Consider the following 19887-nt stretch of genomic DNA (forward strand, 5'->3'; position numbering starts at 1 on the left):
TGCAGAGTAGGACTTCTGGAAGCACAGGGGCATCCCGAGGAGCGAGGGAGGCCAGGAGACAAGGTCCCTGTAGAGGGCACCCACTGGCCTCAGAGGAGCGGGTACCAGACAGAGTCCAAAGTTATATGGAGTCCAATAGCGTAGCCACAGAAACACGGAACAGGAGCTAGAAGAGACGTACGGAACTTGTTGCCAAGTCGGCTAGCTGAGGACGAAGGTGGAGGAGTAGTATCGTGCTGCAGGTCTTCCCTACCCCTTGATATAGCCTTACATAGGGATGCCCCCATCCTCTGTGAAAAGGTTACCAAGGTTCTCAAGAAGAATTTTAAAAAATTGACTTAAAAGAGTAAAACAAGCAGAATCAGGTCAGATGGGAGGGCTGACCCCCCACAGGGAAAAATCCCATCTCCTTTTCATGAAATAAAAACATTTTACAGCAGGAGACAGAGGACTCCTGTCTGCATGAAAGTCCAATTCAAAATTCACGAGAATGGTGATTGAGGATGATAAATAGAACATCTGCAGTTCCCACATGGGGAAGCAAAAATCCAACCCTCTGCCTAGTTCTGTTGTGAACTTCCCCAGACAGATAGTACATTCCTGTTAGTGAGGTAAACAAAGGTTCCCTACACTTTAAAAGCAGGAGGAAGCTAGACCGAGGACCACCCATCTACCCCAGCTTAAATCGCTTATTTATTGCAGTTCTAAACAAGATCTTAGGTGAGAATATGACAAAAGAATGTGCCAAGAAATCCCTTCTGATGTTGAGGAGAGAACAGGCTGTCCGGCCAAAAAGATACCGGTATATCTGGAAAATAGCCACAGAGAAATCGCAGGCTTTGGAAGGAGGATGAGGCCATGGGTAATGCTGCTTTGCCAAGTGAAATGGTGGATATGGTGCATATGGTAATTGCAGCAGTTGGGGGAAAAATTCACTCCAGTCTCAATGCCAAGTTAGACAGTAGTGGACAGAGTGGCACAACTCATTTCCTCTGTGGAGGAAACAAAAACAAAACTGGATAGTGTGTTGGAGCATGTGGAAGAACTTGAAATGTCCCTAACAGCTGCATGGCAAAACATAGATGTTCTGGAATGAGCCCAAGAAAAGATCTTAGAGAAGCAGGATGATTATGAAAAAAGAAGCTGCAGAAACAATTTAACAATTTCTGTTCTGCTAGAAAAGGTGAAGGGAGGGACCCGGTAGGATTCTTCGCTAAGTGGATACCGGAGGTGCTGCAGTTTGACTGCAAAGGAGCCTGCTGAAAATCGACAGGGCCCATCAAGCGTTGACCCTAGTGCCATCAGTTAATGGCAGACCTAGAGCGATTATTTTTTTGAACTCCATCACTTTGCTGATAAAAGTAAAATACTTGAGGCAAATTTGAAGCTTTAGAAAATAACATACCAGGATCAATGGGTTTGTTTCTTTTGAGACTTTTCAGTTGAATTACAAAAAAAAAAAATGCCAGGGCTTTACAGAGATCAAAAGAGCACTGCAGAAGGTGCTGACATCACCTGCTCAAGATGGCCGCTTAACTCTCAGCTCCCAGCAACGCAACAATGCTTTTCTTGGTCTGATCCCCAATTCCTGCTAGCTTGAAAAATAGCTATAAATGGTGCTGCAGTACCATATAAGAATGGCAAATTATAAAAAGGCTCCAGATTTTCCCCAGGGGCTCTGCCGCTTCCTAGAATGGCCACAATCTCAACATAGCACCTGAGGATAAAAAAAAATGATGCAGCCTCAGGCTCTGATAAAAACATGTTGAATGTAGGCTGGCTTACCAGAGAAGAACTGACCTGATTTAAAGAATTGAAGACTGACATAGCAAAGATTGAAGTGGTACAACAGGTCAGTGCACTTAGACGTGAACTTACAGATATGGATCAGAGGCTGCTAACTGTTGAACAATGGGGCCATGAGTATGCCAATTATATATCCCAATTACAGTCCACGTTCAGCCATTGTCTCGGGATAAATGTAAATTGGCACTTAAATTAGAGGATTTGGAAAATAGGCCCAGACAGTGTCAAGGAGTCCCTGACAACGATGTTTATGCAAATTGTCATGAAATAGTATAGTCAATTTGTGCTTCGGTTCTGAATACTGGAAATGCTGGAGAAGCTCCAAGGGAAATTTTAGTGTATAGAGCACATTGATTCTTGGGCAGACCACAGACTAATAAACCCAGATATAAAGTTGCCTACTTGCACACCTTTGCAGTGAAAGAGGAGATGATGAGAAAACCTAGAGCTGTGGGTACTACGGTATAGCATGGCATCATAATGATGTTCAAAACAAACAGGTGGTCAACTGGTCATTTATTTCAAAAGAACACTCTTTTATATCGTTTTTCTTTTTGATAGTTTAATACAAAATATAATCTTTGTAGGACCTACACTTCAACAGCTTTCAAGAACCAAGGAAAGGTATGTAGAAGGAGCCACGGGTATTTCAGGAAGATTCTGAGTTTGCATCCAAGTGGGTTGCAGTGTTGAATAAATGTTCTCTTGATTTGATACTGCTGATTGTTGAATGTTCGTCTGTTTCTATCAATGTTCTAAAAAAAGATATTGCCAATATGAAGACTCATCTTCAATCGTCAACTAATATAGAAATTTTGGATGCATCCCAAAAGCAATTAGAACAGACTATTGCTCAATTCAAAAATCATCTTAACCAGATATTTTTTAAATAATTCTTTGGATGAAATTAATTTCATACTTGGGAAATTAATTATTCTCAAGTTTAAATTATTCTCAAGTTTAAATATCTCATCCTGTTCTCGATTCTTTCATAATTTCTCTTCATTAACTCATCAGATTTAATCAAGTTAACTTGTATATCTTTCATAGAAGATAATTGAGCAGAAATCTCATTCATCTTAACCTCATGGGTATTCACTACGGTATTGATATCATTCACTTTGTTATTAGAAACATTTATAGACTTAGTTAACAATGTTATGGAATTTTCCATTGTCATCAAGGCCTTCCATATGGAGTCCAATGTGATCACCTCTGGTTGTATTAATTTTTCCATAATGAGATTAGATGACACCACTCCTTCCTGACAAACTTGTGAAATCTGTGAGATTTCTGTTGTCAGGTTTCCATCACACCTATCTGATATTATATTTCCCCCTTTACTGGCACTTCCAGGTTTCTCCTCTGTGTTCATGAGACTGCATACATCAGTCTGCTTCTCATGAACTAACCCCTGAAAGTGTCCCAGGGTTGGGTGTGTGGGTGTTTCAGGTGCTCCGGGGCTTAGAGAAGTGTGAATGTCCAGGAAGGTGAGGTTTTGCTCCGTCCCTACACCTTCAACGGACCCAGCACCCAGTGTCGATACTGCAATTGGTGTGAAGAAACCCTCTATCACTTGCTGTGCAAGGGGGGGGTTGCGTAGGTACAGAGGAATCCATACGCAATCGCCCCTTGCGCTTGGTATGTGGCATTATATTTATACAGTTAAAGAAAGAAGGTTCCTACCACACAAACTTCCTTGCAAGCTATCTCTTGGTCCTCAGGGAGGTATGGGAGAGTCCAACGAGCTATTTGCAAACAAAAAGGTATATTTACTCTGCCGTCTTCCAGCCGTCGCAAGCAAGTCGCAAATAAGTCGCGCACCCCTTAAACAGCGCGTGGCTTCAACGACGCGCCGGCGGACGCTACGCGCCGCAGTAGGGACGTATTTGTAGGCAAAAGGTAGTCGCAGTCAATGACGTCAGGAAGGTGGAGCAGGGCAACGGGGCCGGAAACCTCACCCCGACAGGGTCTTTTCTCCTCTCCCTCCTTGGGACAGGGACAGAATTTTTTTGGGCTCATACCGGGAACCCTGCAGAGGTCACCCGGAGAGAGGTTACCCACGGACACGGCCCTCAGAGTGGGAGGACCCTATAACGCGGGCACAATATCACAATCAACAACAATAGTCAGTCTGTCTAGTCTAGCCTTATTTGGGGAGTTGATGACGGCCTTGGATAAGTGTTTATCTTTTGTCCCTGTTAGCCACTATGACTCCTTTCAGACTTGGGTTGATTTACATCGTTTTTTCAGATAAGAACATAAGAAATTGCCATACTGGGTCAGACCAAAGGTCCATCAAACCCAGCATCCTGTTTCCAACAGTGGCAAATCCAGGCTACAAGTGCCTGGCAAATACCCAACTTTGGTTATATTTTCAATAACAAGGAGTGACAAGAGTTGATAGTGCCATCATTACACTTAAATCTCATTGGTTTCCTCCAGGTCCTATGGACCCTGTTATTTCTACATATATTCAATTGGTTTTGCGAGATTTGTCTGTATTGGAGAATGGTGAGCGCGTTACACGGAAAGGTTATTCTAATGATTGGTCTGACTCTCAATTTCAAGTGCTAGATACCTTGGCTCGAAATCCTGATGTAATAGTTAAACCTGCTGATAAAGGGGGAGCTATTGTTTTACAGAATAAGAAAGATATTGGGGAGATTCAATGTCAATTAAATGTCACTTCCTATTATCCGCTTCTTTTCTGTGATCCTTCTTCAGCTTTAAAATCACATATAGAGATGGTGGTACATCAGGGCTTAGCTAAATGTTTTCTCTCTACGAGAGAGGTTCGTGCTTTACAAGACAATGATCCGTCTATTCCTGTGTTGTATACATTACCTAAAATTCACAAGAATTTAACATCTCCACCGGGACGTCCGATTGTAGCAGGTAGAGGTTCCATATTAGAACCACTTTCCAGTTTTTTGGACTTTTTTCTAAAACCATTTGTTCAAAAATCTGTTTCATTTTTACAGGATACTTCATATGTTGGCTCTTCTACATGATTTACCACCTCTATTTTCACAATGTTTGTTAGTGACTTTGACATTGAAAGGTGTTGATAGTATCATCTCCCGGGGGGCGGTGGGCTCCAATTAGGTTTCAACTTTACCAGAGATACATTTGTTGATACCGATGGACACCGAGACAAATAAGTCTTCCGTTGGAACTGATGTATGAATTAAAACAATTCACAACGAAATTGAAATGAATCGTGTGTCTGTGTAGGAACATAGTTCAACCCTTTATTTAAGACTTGTTCCTCGGCTTCAGTTATTCTACACCTGAGATGTAAATTACAGCCGAGGGCAATTCCAGGGGTATTATGGAGGAAACTGATTCAATAGGAACTGATTCGATGAGAACTGGGATCGGGATCGTGGTCTGCTTCACTCTCCTGATTGATAATTCTGAATTTGTCGCTGATTGCCTCGGGTATGTTGACCCCTGTATGTTGATGATCGCTGGTAGTTCCCCGATATATAGGGGCAGATTTTCAAAGGCTACACGTGTAACTTGAGAAAATCTGCCCCTGCGCGCGCCGAGCCTATTTTGCAATCTTCGCGATATGTTGGTTCATTCAACTTTGAAGACTCATATACATAGTGACTTGGATGGATGTTGATGTGAGAGGTAACTACCCCTGTGGCGCATGTGAGATGTGTACCCAGGCTTTGACAGGTTGTTAGTGGCGACACCCTGGTTCTAATTGTGTCATTTAAAAATAAAAATACACTACTCGCAATTCAGAAAGGATGATTTATGCTTTCCAATGCCCATGTGGGTTAGTTTATGTAGGACGCACTAAACGCAAAATACAGGTACGCTTAATTGAACACAAAAGTTGAATTAATACCTTGAAAATGACAGCCCCAATGGTAACACACTGGGGCAGATTTTATAACCTGCGCGCGCGGCCTACATTTGTGCGCGCTACCCAGCACACACAAATGTACGCCCGATTTTATAACATGCGCACGCAGCCGCGCGCATATTATAAAATCCGGGGTCGGCGCGCGCAAGGGGGTGCACACTTGTGCACCTTGCGCACGCCGAGCCCTAGGGGAGCCCCGATGACTTTCCCCGTTCCCTTCAAAGATGCTCCGAAATCAGAACGGCCTTGGAGGGAACTTTCCTTCCACTCCTTCCCACCTTTCCCTCCCTTCCCCTATCTAACCCACCCCCCAGCCCTACCTAAATCCCCCCAGTAGCTTTATTTCAGGAGTTATACCTGCCTCTGCGCCATCCCCCAGCACGGCCGCTGTGCCGGAGGACTTGGGACCTTCCCCGGACTGGTGCCCCACCCCCGTCCCCGTCCCTTCCCTCCCCTTTTTCAAAGCCCCGGGACATATGCGCGTCCCGGGGCTTGCGCACGTCACCGAGCCTATGCAAAATAGGCTTGGCGCGCCCAGGAGCAGGTTTTCGGGGTTACGCGTGTAACCCTTTGAAAATTTGCTCCACTGTGTACAGAAGGCTCATCAGTTCCAGGATTTAATGTGGATTATTTTGGAGCAGATTGATGCATCGGTGTGAGGGGTGATATTCAGATTCTTTTAAACAAACGTAAACAATTCTGGATTTTCAAGTTGGACTCTGTACAACCACATGGTTTAAATGAATTAATTAATTGGTATTCCCTCATTTGAGAGTTGTCCTATCAACTGAGTAGACATCATTTCCTCGGGGTATTTAAAGACCGTTTACGCCGCCATGTTTTTTAAAGTTTTTTCAAAAGGTTTTGAAGATGTTATGAGAAATGTAGGACCTATTTTCTCCAGATGAAGTGAGCAGAGTGAATTTTTATAAAGTTGTTGGGACTTTGGATGATTTGACCCCTCGAAGTAGATTGTTTTTCGAAACATGGATCCATGTCAGGATTTGTGACCTTCACATTGCGGCAAGATAAGTACTTTTCAGTGGGAAGTAGCCCATATTGTTTTTTGAGTGATCAATAATGCTCATGTTGTTGGAGTTTTTACAACAGCTTTCTCATGAAGATTGAGCCATAAATGGACAATGTTTGATATATTGAGGTATAAATAAAATAAAGTGGACTTAAAACAGATAACAGTTTTTTAGGTTCTTGAAAGCTGTTGAAGTGTCGATCCTACAAAGATTATATTTAGTATTAAAATAACAAAAAGAAAAAAGATATAAAAGAGTGTTTTTTTGAAATAAATGACCAGTTGACCACCTTTTTGATTTGGATATATTGACTTGAGAGGTCTCTGGAATCAAGATTGCGTTTTGGGTTGTGTTTTGGTTGATAATGATGTTGCTATCTTTAATGACTTGTCACAAATTCTGCAGAAGAGGAGAGATCTGAAGTTGGTCTCTAATTCCCTCAGGTCTGAAAATATTCGCTGTAGTTGACTTACCCTATTGGCTTGGCCTTCACTCTTAATGGCAAGTTCTCTAAAGTGATGAATCTCTCGGAGGCAATGTCAGTGTTGGCAGAGGCTGGCATTACTGTAAAGCCACCGATTGCTAATTCTAAATCCAAGTCTAGAAGAGAAACTTTGAGATGGCAGAGTTGGAAAAGGTGGCAGATGACTACAAAAACTCCAATGGTGGGTGATGTGCCACTTTCTGTTCAGGTGTCTGGGGATGTTTCTTGACATTCTAATCTGCGGCAACTTTATTTTAGATTTTTATTTATTTAGATTTCTTTTTTTATATTCCGCATTTCACACTTTTTTCAGCACTTCAATACGGATTACATTCAGGTACTGTAGGTATTCCCTTATTCCTAGAGCGTTTAAAATCCAAGTTTGTACCTGGAGGGTAAAGTGACTTGCCCAAGATCAAGAGGAGCAACAGTGGGACTTGAACCCTGGTTTCCTGGTTCATAGCCTGCTGCTCTAACAACTAGGCTACTCCTCCACTCCACTTAATTTAATTTCACTTTTCTTCTACATCAGCAGAAGATTTGAGTGATTATAGAACACTGCCAGTGGTCTAGCGATCTTTACAAGGAATGTTTTACAATTGTTTTCAACTGCAGTCCACTCTCTTGATTTTTTTTTCTCACAAGTTTTGTTCTTATGGGAGTTGGGTATCCCTATGGGACTATATTACTGGTTTTTATCCTAAGTTGAGGATGTGCTGTTCTTGGGAAGTTGCATCATACCTCTGTATAAAGTGAGTAATATTTTATACACACAACCAAAATGATAAAGGGGATGGAACAACTCCCCTATGAAGCTGAAGAGGTTAGGGCTGTTCAGCTTGGAGAAGAGACGCCTGGGGCGGAGGGGGGGGGGGTGGATATGATAGAGGTCTTTAAAATTATGAGAGGTCTTGAACGAATAGATATGAATTGGTTATTTATACTTTCGGATAATAGAAGGACTATGGGGCATTCCATGAAGTTAGCAAGTAGCACATTTAAGACTAATCAGAGAAAATTCTTTTTCACTCAATGCACACTTAAGCTCTGGAATTTGTTGCCAGAGGATGTGGTTAGTGCAGTTAGTGTAGCTGGGTTCAAAAAAGAATTGGATAAGTTCTTGGAGGAGAAGTCCATTAACTGCTATTAATCAAGGTGACTTAGGGAATGGCCTCTGCTATTACTAGCATCAGTAGCATGGGATCTTCTTGGTTGGGTAATTGCCATGTTCTTGTGGCCTGGTTTGGCCTCTGTTTGAAACAGGATGCTGGGTTGATGGACCCTTGGTCTGACCCAGCATGGCAATTTCTTATGTTCTTATGAGGTATTCAGGGGGAGAGGGAGGGGGGACATTTTAAAAGGGGCTTTGGCAATGTTTGAAAAGGGTATATTCGATGGGTTTTCTAAGTTATCTAATGGGGTGGGTACCTTTAACATATGTGAAACATTGGTTTACTGGAAGCTATTACTTGATTTCTCTTTGAATCTTGTTTTTTCTCTTATCTTTCTGCACCTTTGGGGTGCTTTCAGGTCCCAGATTGCAGTTCTATCTTTCTACTTTATACGAAATGGCTCTTAAAGTTGTTTCTCTCAGTGTTAAAGGATTGAACTCACCATTTAAAAGGAACCTGTTGTTTAAGGAGGCATTGCGATTAAATACTGATATTCTGTTCATTCAGGAGATACAGTTACGGAAAAGGGATGAGAAGTTGCTGTACTCTAAAGGGTTCCCCAAGTTGTTCCCAGCTTCTAGTATTTTAAAAAATAAATATGGTGGGGATTTTAGTTTCTAAGCATGTGTATGTTGACTTTATGGAAATTGATAGGGACATTGATGGAAGATATATTATGATCCAAATGGTTATGGGAGAAGACATATAAACATTTCTGAATATATATGGTCCCAACTCAGATCAAGGGCCGTTTTCCAGAAAAGTTTTGATTTTATTACTACTAAAGCTGTGGGTCATGCAATTGTTGGGAGAATTTTAATATTACATTGAATCCTAATTTGGATAATTCTGGGAGAGTGGGTCATACTCTCAAGAAACATCGTCTTTGTCTAAAAATTCTGATCTCCTGATTAGGGGTGATAGATATTTGGAGACTACGTCACCCCTTGGAATGAGACTACACATATTATCCCAAACCATATAATACATATTCTCATATTGCTTTCTTTCTGATAGATAAACTCTTAGGGGTAGATTTTCAGAGCCCTGCTCGCCTAAATCCGCCCAAAACCGGGCGGATTTAGGCGAGCAGGGCCCTGCGCGCCGGGAAGCCTATTTTACATAGGCCTCCCGGCGCGCGCAGAGCCCCGGGACTCGCGTAAGTCCCGGGGTTCTCGGAGGGGGGCGTGTCGGGGGGCGGGCCCGGTCGTCGCGGCGTTCCGGGGGCGTGTCGGCAGCGTTTTGGGGGCGGGTACGGGGCGTGGCTACGGCCCAGGGGCGTGGCCGTGCCCTCCGTACCCGCCCCCAGGTCGCGGCCCGGCGCGCAGCAGGCCCGCTGGCGCGCGGGGATTTACGTCTCCCTCCGGGAGGCGTAAATCCCCCGACAAAGGTAAGGGGGGGGTGTAGACAGGGCCGGGCGGGTGGGTTAGGTAGGGGAAGGGAGGGGAAGGTGAGGGGAGGGCAAAGGAAAGTTCCCTCCAAGGCCGCTCCGATTTTGGAGCGGCCTTGGAGGGAACGGGGGGAGGTAGCGCGGCTCGGCGCGCGCAGGCTATACAAAATCGATAGCCTTGCGCGCGCCGATCCAGGATTTTAGTGGATACGCGCGGCTCCGCGCGTATCTACTAAAATCCAGCGTACTTTTGTTTGCGCCTGGAGCGCAAACAAAAGTAGGCTGTTCGCGCTCGTCTGAAAATCTACCCCTTACTTTCCATGGTGCAAGAGACTGACATAGGGATCATAGCATGGTGTGATCATGCCCCGATTATTTTTAAATTCCTTCTGACTAGTAATGATTCAGGTAAACACTACTGGTAACTTAATGATGCTTTATTGAATGATAAAGATATTTGTCATAAACTGAGAGTTGTTCTTGAAGATTATTTACAGATTGATACTGGGGAGGTGTCTTCTGTTATGCTATGGGAGGGTCTTCAAGCTGTTGCTCGAGGTCACTTGATTGCCTAGTTCTGCAATAAAAAGAAAAAGATTTTAAAAGAACAGTTGGAAGTGGAATAAGACATTAAGGGGCGGATTTTCAGAGCCCTGCTCGCGTAAATCCGCCCAAAACCGGGCGGATTTACGCGAGCAGGGCCCTGCGCGCCGGTGAGCCTATTTTACATAGGCTCACCGGCGCGCGCAGAACCCCGGGACTCGCGTAAGTCCCGGGGTTTTCGGAGTGGGCGTGTCGGGAGGCGTGTCGGGGGCGGGGCCGGAGCGCGCGGCGTTGCGGGGGCGTGTCGGCAGCGTTTTGGGGGCGGGTAAGGGGGCGTGGCTACGGCCCGGGGGCGTGGCCGCGCCCTCCGTACCCGCCCCCAGGTCGCGGCCCGGCGCGCAGGAGGCCCGCTGGCGCGCGGGGATTTACGCCTCCCTCCGGGAGGCGTAAATCCCCCGACAAAGGTAGGATGGGGGTTTAGACAGGGCCGGGCGGGTGGGTTAGGTAGGGGAAGGGAGGGGAAGGTGAGGGGAGGGCAAAGGAAAGTTCCCTTCTAGGCCGCTCCGATTTCGGAGCGGCCTAGGAGGGAACGGGGGTAGGCTGCGCGGCTCGGCGCGCGCAGGCTATACGAAATCGATAGCCTTGCGCGCGCCGATCCAGGATTTTAGCCGATACGCGCGACTACGCGCGTATCTACTAAAATCCAGCGTACTTTTGTTTGCGCCTGGGGGTAGATTTTAAGAGGCGCGCGAACAGCCTACTTTTGCTTGCGCATCAGACTCAAGCAAAAGTACGCTGGATTTTAGTAGATACGCGCGGAGCCACTAAAATCCTAGATCGGCGCGCGCAAGGCTATCGATTTTGTATAGCCTGCGCGCGCCGAGCCGCGCTGCCTCCCCCCGTTCCCTCCAAGGCCGCTCCGAAATCGGAGCGGCCTCGGAGGGAACTTTCCTTTGCCCTCCCCTCACCTTACCCTCCCTTCCCCTACCTAACCCACCCACCCGGCCCTGTCTACACCCCCCCCCCTTACCGTTGTCGGGGGATTTACGCCTCCCGGAGGGAGACGTAAATCCCCGCGCGCCAGCGGGCCTGCTGCGCGCCGGGCCGCGACCTGGGGGCGGGTACGGAGGGCGCGGCCACGCCCCCGGGCCGTAGCCACGCCCCATACCCGCCCCCAAAACGCGGCCGACACGCCCCCGAAACGCCGCGTTGACCGGGCCCGCCCCCCGACACGCCCCCCTCCGAAAACCCCGGGACGTACGCGAGTCCCGGGGCTCTGCGCGCGCCGGGAGGCCTATGTAAAATAGGCTTCCCGGCGCGCAGGGCCCTGCTCGCCTAAATCCGCCCGGTTTTGGGCGGATTTAGGCGAGCAGGGCTCTGAAAATCTACCCCCTGGAGCGCAAACAAAAGTAGGCTATTCGCGCTCGTCTGAAAATCTACCCCTAAGAGATTAGAAATCTTACATAAGCTACACCCTAACAGTAAGCATCTTTAAGTGTTGGATAAAACTAGGGACAAAATTAGATTACTTTAAAATAGGTTCCAAGAGACCCCAGATATTTACTGTTAAGTATCCCAGTACCCAACGTCTCTAAATCTTTACAACCTTTAATATTTGAAATTGTATTGGCAGCTAGAATTTCATTGGCAACCTTTTGGAGCCAAGCTTTATGCACCTCGTTACAAATTGTTAAAAAGAGGTTACAGGATATATATTTCTTGGGCCACTTAACTGCATTGAAGTATGATAAACTGGAACAATTTGACAAGATGTAGTTCTAATCTTATTTGCTTTATTGTGAGTATATCCTGGTGACATTTTGTGTTGATAACAAAAATGCTACGATGAGTGCTATTTGGATTTTTGGGTTGCCAGAGCTGGGGAAGAGGGGGAAGTCATATGTGAAATACATTATGGATTTTCAGCATGGGAGGAAGCCTTAGCTTGTAGATGACTGTCCCTATCTGCTGCAGGATGGAAAACAGCCTAATAAACCTAGGTGCATCTTGGGCTGTAGATTTTGGCTTCTTAGCCATTCCAGTTCTCTGAGTTGGAATTGTGGCACCGGTTGGCACCTTTTGTCAGCTTGCTTTTTAAATTGACTGGCAGCTGTAGTGAGCAGTTAATCTGTTCTGTGCCACAGATCCTTGATATTGTGACTTAAGATGTTAGCCATTGGGCAGGTGACAGAGAGAGGTACTGGGAGTGGAACCTGAGGATGGTGACCAAAGACTATCTGGAAGGGAGAGGATTCCATAGAACTTCCCACGTTTGTTGTGGCAGATCTCCACCCATGGGAAGAGGGAAACCCAATCATCTTGGTGCTTATAGATCTATGCCCTTAGAAAACTTTTGAGGATTTGATTGATCCTTTCCATTTGCCCATTATTTTGTGAATGGTATGCAGCGTGATACCAAAATTCTTACAAAGACCTTTCCAGAAGTAGGCAGTGAACATCTTGGTCTGAGAAGATTTGAGAAGGAAATCCGTGTAAATGGAAGATATGTTGTATATATGGCATGCCAGGAATCGGAACGAAGTGAGCCATCTTGGAAAAATGATCCACCACTACCCATATAATGATGTGACCATTTGAGAGGGGAAAGTCAGTGACAAAGTGGCCAAATGGCCAGGGTTCCTTCAGGGCTGGCAATGACTGTAACAGCCTCCAAGGGTGAGCCCGAGAGCTCTTACGTATCACAATGTTTCAATTCTTGCTTCACTTGAGGACCCCAATAGTTGAGGTTGATAAGCTCTAAGGTTCTGATGACTCCAGAATGCCCTGCCATTGGGAATCATGAGCCCATTTGAATACCTTTCACCTGAGTTGTTTAGGGATGATGGTTTCCATGGGTAGTATGGTGATGGCAGTGGCATCCACGATTCTTGCTGAATCTATGATGTGGCGAGGGGTCTCCGTGGCATCTTTGGTCTCTAATGATCATGAGAGAGCATCTGCTCATTGATTCTTTTCCACTGGACAGTAGCGGAATTCAAAATCAAAGTGATTGAAGAACAAGGACAACCAGGCTTGTTAAGGATTCAGCTGTTAGGCCTGTGGCAGGTATTCCAGGTTTTTGTGGTCTGTATAATTGGTGATTGGGTGTCTGGCTCCTTCTAATAGATGGCACCATCCCTCTAATGCCAGCTTAACTGCCAGAAGTTCACGATTCCAAATTGTATAGTTCTTCTCTGATGGGGACAAACTTTTTAGAAAAGTAAGAGCATGGAAAACAAATCCTGTGTTCATCATGTTGAGCGAGGACAGCCATTACTCCAATGGCAGAAGCATCTACCTCCAAGATAAAGGGTTTTGATAAGTCTGGGTGGCGAAGGCAGGATTCCCGAATGAATTCTTGTTTGAGACGCTTGAAGGCCTGAATGGCCTTGTCCAGCCAATGCCTGGTATCCATGCCCTTCCTCATGTGGACAGTGAGAGGAGCCACCAGAAGAGAGTAATTGGCGAAGACCAGGAAGCATTGTAGGACTATAAGTCCCACAGGTTGCGGTCAGTCCAAAATGGTCTTCCGCTTTTCAGGTTCCATGCAGAATTCATGCCAGGATATGATGTAAATCAGAAATGGCACTTCCTCTTTTTCAAAATAGCATTTTTCTAGCTTGGCATATTGTCTCTGCAGGACCTGCTTAATGTGCTTTCAATGTTGTGCCAGAGATTGTGAGAAGATGAGAATGTTATCTAGGTACACCACCACATGCGAGTAGAGAAAGTCCTGTAAAATCTTATTAAACATGTATTGGAAGACAGTAGGGGTATTACATAGGCCAAATGGCATCACTAAATACTCATAATGGCCAACTCTGGTGTTAAGGCCTTCTTCTATTCATCACCATCATGGATCCGTATAAGATTGTAGGTTCTGCTCAGGTCAAGCTTTGTGAAGATTTGGCCCCCTCGGAGAGAGTCAAACAATTCTGTGATAAGTCTGTAATTAATTCTGTGATTACAGAGGCCTCAATGTGAATGCATTGAGGCCTCTGTAATCGATGCAGGGCCTAAAAGAGCCATCCTTTTCCTCCACAAATTAAAAACCTTCACCTGCAGGGGAAGTTGAGGGCTGGATGAAGCCTCTCTAAATTTTCTTGGACATACTTAGACATGGACTGCATCTTAGGCTGTGATAAAGGATAAACCCAACCTCTAGTGGGCGTCTTCCCTGGTAGAATATCTATTGGGCAATCATAAGATCAATAAGGGGGTAATGTCTTGGCCCGTTGCCTACTGAAGACATCCAACAACCCTGGTAAACTAGGGGGTGTGACCTTAGCTATGGTGACTGCTGGCAGAACAGAAGCTAAGCAATTTTGCAGGCAGGAAGGGCTCCAACGAGCAATTTGCAACATGTCCCAGTCTATGACTGGTTGATGAAGGTGGACCCAGAGCAACCCGAGGATTACGGGATTAACTGCTTTAGGAAGCATATAGAAGTTGATACTTTCACTGTGAAGAAAGCCTATCTACAAACTAAGGGCAGCAGTGACCAATGTCAGATGACCAGGCAGAGGACCTCCCTGGACAGAAGTGAAAGTGAGAACACTTACCAGGTTGGTTATAGGCAGATTATGTTTCCATACCAATGCATCTTCAATAAAGTTACCTCCTGCCCCGGAATCAAGGAAGGCTTCTGTGTGGATCACAGTTTCCCCAGTGGTGAGACAAACAAGGACTATAATTGTGGAAAATGAGGAATTCAGCCTAGGGTTGCTTCTCCAACCAGCCCTAGGTGTTCAAGTTTCCTTACTTCTTGGGGCAGTGGTTGGCGAAGTACCCTGGTCTCGCACAATATAAGTAAAGATTTAATTGCCCCGCCTATGCTTCTCCTCATTGGTAATCCTAGAGCATCTCAGCTGCTTAGGTCCTTCAACTGGGACCACCTGCACAGGGCTGGATGAGGATGCCAACGGAGGCTGAAACTGAGGAGGGAGACAAATGGGATGGCGAGAAACTCTGTTTTCTTATGCACATTCCTGGAATCTGCGCTCCACCATGATGGCTAGGGCAATCAGACCTTCTAGAATGGGCGGGATATCATGACTCACTAGCTCATCTTTGATTCGCCCAGACAATCCTTGCCAGAAAATGGCCATCTGCCTATCATCTCCCCAGCCTGTTGGATATGTTGGGCTAGATCCGGTATGGCCTGGATTGTGGATGAGTCACCATGGCCTCAACAAACTTGTAAACTCAGCAAATCTTATGCTGTTACATGGTTGACGCAGCCTAGTAGGTGAACCCATTAGGCTCACACCGACAGCTGGCAAACACACCTTGAACAGGGAATATACTGGAGTGTCACCTATACCAGCCCCGTTCCCTGTGAGTTGAGCCTTTGCGTTCCAGAGGTCAGCAGGACTTAGGTGAGAGTCCCACTGGGCATACAGAGTAAGAGAGTCCAGGGCTGGTCCTAGGTCAGCAGTCAGACAATTACCAGGAGAAGGCCAGAGGCCAGGGCAGGCAGTAGGCAAGGTCCATAGCAAAGATCAGTGGCGGGTGGCAGGCAAGAGAGTAGTCCGGGTCCATAGCAGGCAGACAGGACCGGGATGAAGGAAGGCTAGACACAGGATGGGGCAGGACAAACTGGGTGAAGCAGGGCAGCTTGGACGAGGCAAGGCAGGATCAGGAATGCAGGAGCAACTTGCACTAATATTAAGCAGGAGGACCTGTTGCTGTGGCAAGGCTAGGGAGCACAGGTGGCCTTTTATACCCAGCTGCATGACATCATCGATGCACACTGGCAGCCTGGTTTCCCTCCACAGGGTCTTCATAAGGCACTGCGCCATGTGCATGCCTAGAGGAACCTGGGATTGGTGACGCTGGTTTCATTCCTGCCTTCTGGAGGCTATTGGGTGAGTGCTCCTGGTTCCGGGATGATCCTGCGAACAGCAAATTTAACACCAAATTACTGGAAGGTACATTTAAAAAAAATAAATAAATAGACTTTTGTTACTCAGAGTATAAAAGTAAACCAGAGCAACTAGAAATTATTATTACCAGTACAAAGGTCAAATATGATGCTACCAATCAAGCTCACAAGAAATTTACTTAGTTTGTTCTATTTACAGAAGACCCAAAGTGACTTAAATCACTTGCTATCCCTCCCCTTCCTGGTACAAAGCAGTTCTTTTCTCCAACTGATGACTAGTAATGTATTCTAATCTATGATTTTAATGTATTTGCTTATAATCTTTAATTAACCTACTATTTCTTTTAATTTTGGTTATGGTTAGTTTCTCACTTATTTGTCTAAAGTCACAGATAGAGTTATACACAATTTTCCAAAACTCCATTTTAGTTTATAAAATTAGTTTTTGTATCTGTTAAGTATGTATTCTATAAAGAATGCTGCTGCCTTAGCTACTAAATCTCAGACTAACTAAAAATAAATTTCTTGAAGTATTTACTATGGTATTACTAATTAAGCTCACCCTGAATTTTACTTAAGAGTTCTGATTTCACAGATGACTATTATTTTTCCATTATTCTATGTAGTATATAAAGTTAGAATGAAAGGTAGGGGTGGGGGACAGGAACTCTTTCCCTTCTTCTCTTCCTTTCTAAAGCTAAGCAGTAATGATTCCCAACAAACAATAAAGCAATGCAAAATATTCCTTTTGAAAAATAAAAGTTCAAGCAATTAAGAAAAAAATTCTCCCTTGAAAATAAGGTCTCAGCCGAAATCGTCAGAAAAATTACCTGTTTGTAGTTCAGTTCCTCCAAGAATGGCAGACCTTTCTTAGCTTTGCTGACATATATACAGAACTCAGGCCCTGATACATTTAACACAGCTAACAAGCTCCTTTCTACTCCCAAGGCTTCAAACAAAATCTGTCCTTTTGAACTACTAAATCTAAAGGCAGAAGAAAAAAGCTATAGCAAAGGAATCCTTTCCCTTGTACTATTCCTTTCTAAATCTAAGCAGTAATTATACCCAACAAATAAAAAAAACAATGCTACTATCCCTTTTTAAATAATAAAAAGAGCAAAAGTAATTAAGAAACATATTCCTCTTCATAATAAGGTGTCTGCAGATGAAAAGAAGCTGGAAAAGTTCAGCTCCTCCAAGAATTTCACATCTTTCTTAGCTTGGCTGATCTATACAAAGGCCTTGATACAATTAAAACAAGTAATTAGCTCCTTTGTAGCCCCAAGGCTTCAAAATAAAAAATAAGATTTCCCTTTGAACTACTAAATCTAAAGGCAGAAGAAAAAAAAAAAAAAACGATACCAAGGGAACCCAAAATATCCCTTTATCAAAAATAAAAAGAACAAAAGCAATTAAGAAAAAATATCCAACAGGTCACATCAATTGAAATCAAGCCAGAAAAATTACCTGTTTATAGAATACGCACTTTTTGGGGGGAGGCATATAGCCAGAAGCTGAACTCTACCCATCTTACCTAGAACTTCATGCATGCAATTTTGGAAACCCGTGACTCAAAAGCCTGTCCATGCTGACTGGTGGCCCTCTTGTATGGCAATATAGCTGCATCTTGGATATTGGAAATATGATATGTGTGGAACTTATGACTTGTACACAGGGGTTAGGCTGCTAAGGATTGACAGGTGCCTTAAAGGAAGAGGCTCTCTTGCCTTGTACTCGGCAAAGTGGCACAAACTATAATGTGTGAAACCTGGGGCCAAGGTTCAAAATCAGCAGATAGTCATCTAAGCACATTAGAATTGCCGATGAATGACTGCAAGTGATTTTAAAAGTATTGTTGGCAGAGGTACAGCTGAAGATCTAAAGGGTTGCTTTGCATATTTAGAGGCATAGCATACAACCCATGAGAGACATGAACTACTTGTGTGCATTTAAATAATTTTGACAAAATATAGTTGTTTTAGGTATTTATAGCTATAAAGGTTTGTCTCTGGTGTGGCACTATGCTGAGCATCATTTCTGTCTGGTAATAGGTAAACTGAGTGGAAGAGTAGCCTAGTGGTTAGAGCAGTGGGCTATGAACCAGGAGACCAGGATTCGAGCCCTGCTGTCGCTCCTTGTGACCTTGGGCAAGTCACTTCACCCTCCATTGCCTCAGGTACAAACTTGGATTGTGAGCCCTCTGGGGATAGGGAAATACCTACAGTATCTGAATGTAATCCACTTCGAAGCGCTGAAAAAAGTGCAAAAAGCAGAATATAAATCTAAATACATAAATAAATAAACTGAACTATAAGAAATGTATAGTTTGCAATCCACCAGCAGATGGAGCTCCTAGCAGTGCTCCCTCAGGACTACATCATAAGCATATGGGAACAGACTTAAAGATCTAACTGTGTAAAACCTGGATGATAGAAAAAAAGGGACAATAGAGACATTTAAATAGTTCCAAGGAATAAATGCATTGGAAGTAGGCCTCTTTCAAAGGAAAGGAAGCTCTGGAATGTGAGGGTTCATGGGATGAGTGTGAAAGGGGAGTAGACTCAGGAGTAACCTAAGGAAATATTTCTTTACAGAAAGGATGGTGGATATATGGAACAGCCTCCCTGTGGAGATGGTGGCGACAAGAACAGTAACAGAATTCAAGAGAGCATGGGACAAGCACAAAGGATCCCTGAGGGATTTGTAAGGACTATAAACTCAGCAGTGGGCCATATATCAGGCATCATGTTCTATGTTTCTGTGTAAAGTTACACAATTATACCCTAATATATTCAGCGGGAGACAGTCCTATTGAATATCCAGAACAAATTATGTGCATAATTTTCCCTGGATAAATTTGCTGCTTGCCACATCACTAAATTTGACCTAAACATTTCTGTTTGAGCTCCCAGGTCTTTTTTGATGGCCTTATCAGCTTTTGCCATCTAAGGACAAGCATATTTTCTATCTGTACAAACATTCCACTCTCTGAGATTGTAACTATATATAGCACAGGTACTAAGATCTTTTCTAAAAGAGGCAGGATTTGGTTTATTTTTATCACAATTATGTAATGGTTCTTAGATAAAAAAATAAAGTTACCAGATCCTTACCTAACTTTGATCAACATCTACTAAAGTTTAGAACCTTGTAGGTTAATTATACATTCTTCTGGCTATATTTTATTGCCATTATACAGGGTGATGAAAAAGACCATGAACACCTACAGTATTCTAATATACACACTGATGTATAGAAACATTCCCATCAATCTGTGATAGTCTAGTGGGTAATGTGTAGTGTATGTTACCTATACATTGACCCATAAGATTAAGGGTGATTTCAGCATGCGGAGTTATTTTAAGAGCTAGATTTGTGCAGCTGTAGTAGGGTCTGGGAGGAAAAATAAGTAAAGAATAGTATAGGAGAGTGAAGTTGATAATGAAGAGTGCCTTAATAACACAAAATAAGATACAAGCTATTAATCAGCTTGCAATTCCTGTACTATCATGCAATTTTGAAATAGTAGACTGGCCCCATAAATATCCTGAAGAATTAGATATAAAAAAAACAAGAAAGTTTCTTCACATCTATTAGATAATCTATAAGAACCAGTATATGCTGAGATTGTATATCTCTAGAGCTGAAAGTGGTGCGAATCTTATAGAAATTGATTAGAGTCTTCAAGCATACA

General features: G+C 44.0%; 1 protein-coding gene across 2 annotated transcripts in view; it reads left to right on the forward strand.

The window, feature by feature from the left end:
- GPR176 (G protein-coupled receptor 176) overlaps positions 1 to 19887 on the forward strand; it is a 69295-nt gene that overhangs the window by 16334 nt on the left and 33074 nt on the right. Inside the window, exon 2 of one of the 2 annotated variants that reach the window (XM_029600191.1) lies at positions 18788 to 18896. The exons of the other annotated variant lie outside the window; for it this stretch is intronic. The gene's annotated coding sequence lies outside the window, so the exon portion shown is untranslated. The remainder of the gene's footprint in view (positions 1 to 18787; positions 18897 to 19887) is intronic. 2 annotated transcript variants of the gene reach the window in all.

This window comes from Rhinatrema bivittatum, chromosome 4 (genome assembly GCF_901001135.1).
Source record: "Rhinatrema bivittatum chromosome 4, aRhiBiv1.1, whole genome shotgun sequence".
NCBI classification, from domain to species: Eukaryota; Metazoa; Chordata; class Amphibia; order Gymnophiona; family Rhinatrematidae; genus Rhinatrema; species Rhinatrema bivittatum.